This window comes from Taudactylus pleione, unplaced genomic scaffold (assembly GCF_031769625.1).
Source record: "Taudactylus pleione unplaced genomic scaffold, aTauple2 ptg000871l, whole genome shotgun sequence".
In the NCBI taxonomy this organism is placed as follows: Eukaryota; Metazoa; Chordata; class Amphibia; order Anura; family Myobatrachidae; genus Taudactylus; species Taudactylus pleione.
Genome location: NW_028285273.1, coordinates 155,740 through 159,042, shown reverse-complemented (window position 1 = coordinate 159,042; position 3,303 = coordinate 155,740). Strand labels below are relative to the sequence as shown.

General features: G+C 42.4%; 1 pseudogene; it reads right to left on the bottom strand.

Moving 5' to 3' along the window:
* Positions 1–255: 255 nt before the first annotated feature.
* Positions 256–981, bottom strand: LOC148474219 (Y-box-binding protein 1 pseudogene; annotated as a pseudogene).
* Positions 982–3,303: the final 2,322 nt, after the last annotated feature.

Here is a 3,303-nt window from a genome sequence, read left to right as displayed (position 1 = left end):
GCAGGGTACTACATACATCCCCACTTAAATCTTGCATGTCCTCACGCAACAGACAACATTCAAAGTCTACTGTAGAACAATCTCTTAAACATTTTTTTTTACACATATACTATTCACATCTGTTTGGTTGGGGTGGGCCATGATGGAATGGGTGTTCTCCACTCGGGATTCACTCTGGCATGGAGCTTCCTCAGGAAGTCGCGCTCAGACTATTCCCTGCAGATCCTGTTGCACCAATCCACTTGGTTTCTCTGCTCATCGACCAACTGTTCTCTCCATTAACTCACTCTGCTCTGGGACATCAGAATATTGTTGTCTGTGTCCATTAGGCCTCCTTAAATAGTATGGTGGGTAGTGACGCCTCCGGTAGGGCCGTTGTAGATTAGTTCTCTCTTTATCTGCCACAATTTCAACTTCTGAAGTTTCTCCTCCTTCACGGTGTTGGTAGTTTTGCTGGTAGTTGGTTGGAGGATCTCTGCGATGTTGATAATGCCAATAATAATTGTGATCTTTTACATATTTGCTGCCTTGCACCGAAACACCACCAGGACCAGTTACATTAGTGGCTTTGAAGCCCTTCTCTCCCATTACTACAACAAACTCAACAGTCTCTCCAGCCACCAGACTTCGAAGATATCTTCTGGGATTGTTTTTTTGGATGGCCGAATAATGTACAAAAATATCGCTCATGGTTTCGTCTCGTTTTATGAACCCGTAACCACGTTGCACATGGAACCATACGACTTGTCCTAAAATTTTCCTTGCACAAGCTGGTGTAACATCGCCTACATGTGCCATGTGGACAGCTTTTGCTTGGTTCTGCAACATCGGACCAAGGCTCATACCTTCCTCGAAGAATGGACCTATTTGCTCCTTTCTTTCTAAGGGCTGGTCCTCAGTCTCAGGACTTCTGGTTTTAAATTTCCCAGACTGTTGACAATTGCATTCGGTGTGTCCGCTTCTTTGACAGCATCTACACATCGGTCGGTCTAGTTCATCAAACTTATTAGTAGTTTGTTGGCCGTAATTCCGAGTTGCCTCCCATTGGCTGTCATAGCAGGGCCTTCTTTCAGATCGCCAGTCTCTCTCTTCCCTTTTGGGTCTTTCCTTCAAGTTCTTAAAATCATTTCACATGTCTGTCATCCCCTGAAAAAGACATGCGATTTGTTCCTTTAAGGTGACTAAGGGATCTGCTGATGTGGTCGATTGGACTTGTTGCACTGCTAGTTCTGGATTTGCAATTACTGGTTTCTGCTGGGAAGTGGTCTTTAGAATTTTAATTGCTGTCTCCTTAAACTCCAGGAAACTGCTAGTAGAGTCTTGGAAGCGCAAAAGTTTAAGCTGAGGTTTCACATTGTCGTCATAAACTCCCTCGATAAATTGACTGATGAGTTCTCCATCTTCCTTACTTATCTCTCCTGGTTCACAGGCCTTAATGGCTTCCAGTGCTTCCTGCAAGCCAAGAGCAAACTCCCGCAAGGTTTCACCTGCTTGCTGCTTTCTTGCGTAAAACTGTATCTTTAGTTCTGACAATGTTCGGGAATCAAAGATGCTCGCCAGTCTTTTCAATACATCTTCTGCAGTTCTTTTTTGACTCTGCGGCCACGAGTTTGCTTCGCGCAGAGCGGTCCCTTTCAGTTGTCCAATTAATATTTCCACTCTCTGTGACTCACTTACTGGGCACAATCTGAACATGGCCTGAAGTTTTGTTTTGTATTCTTTGAATTCAGTTGCTCCTGCTGAATGCGTTTCTCCTGAGTAGCAGGGAAGCCATGGCACCCCAAAATAATATGGTATAGTAATGTGGGTAACAGTATGCATTATGGGACTCCCTCTATCAGGTCCCTGACCAATCTGTTGTTCCCTGTGTGACATCTCGTATTAAGTAGGGGTAGTGCTTGCTTTGGACTCTGACTGGATCCTGTTCGTGGACGCCAAATGTGGTGATCCCCAAGAGCCCGCAATAGCTTTGGTAACTTTACAGGTTTGGAACAGTGGTAATTCTCTTCAGAGAGGCAAGTTCCCCTACTACATAGATCATAGTCTCTAGATTTAAGTCAGCCACAGGTATTAAATATAAATTTAGAATTCAACACAAATAAATTATCTTTACTATTTCATTACATTGCATGTCCACCAATTTATCCAACACCTTATAAATAACATGTAGAATTTGTAAATAAACCTTTTAATATATTCCTTCCTATAAACCTCTAAGATTCACCTGCCTAGAACCTATAAGACAAAACCCTGCCTAAAAACCTCTAAGACAAAACCTGCCTATAAACCTCTAAACACAACGCTAATTGCGTACGCAGTATGACCGCAAATAAAGACAGGAGTGGAATCTTGTGGTTCCAACGCACAAGTATTATTCAGGTAAAAGTACAGTCAGTTACACGCAATCTATACATACATAATTTAGGCGTAAAAGGAAATAATACAGACCAAGTACAGTTATACATACGCTGCGCCTCCGGACCCAGAGATAGACTTCTGACTAGATATCCTCAGTTCACCCAAAATTCAGCATGAACTGGCAAACCAGTGTTTGGACACATGTATTTATTCCCCCCCAGACTGAAACAGGACAAAGGGGAAACTTCCTGCTGATCTCATTGGTTCCCAGAGGAGGAGCATATGTAACGACACATTTAACAGGTTGTTTCAAATAGACTTTCCCTGCCTCTAACAGCCGGGGTCTTTCTGGTAACGCCTCCTGTAACATTCCATCAACTAATACATTTTGTTGCTTATAAGTTCTGCGATCCGTAACTTGAGTTTGCATGATGCGATCTCTCCACCGATAACACAGGGATTCTGTAAAAAGCGTACGCATCAGAACGAGACCAAACATACCTTGCTTATCATGTATAATACCTTAGATATCAAAAACCTCTATTTCTTAGCATTTAAACTAACTGAACCTTCTTGAATCATACATTTTGATGCTTATGGAACCTTATGTGCGAATATGTAGTGTGTGGGTATTCGGGGTTTGGTATAAGGACGCTAGTTATTAATGGATGAGATTTAAGTGCATAATCTCTCATACACGAAGTGAACATCCAGCAGTGTGGATGGCTGAGGGTTGTAATTCTACATGCCCTCTGTCAGCAGGCCCCCACCTGCTGTGTTCAAAGGAAAACAAAACCTCTTTTGTTCTCATAGACTCTTGTGTGAAGTGCAAATGTATTATCACCTCAAATTGTGGGATTTGGAGCCATCTTGTCTAGGATTCAGGCAAATCCAATTGTGTAGATATTATATTACAATTGCCACAACTATACTTTATCTGCATCC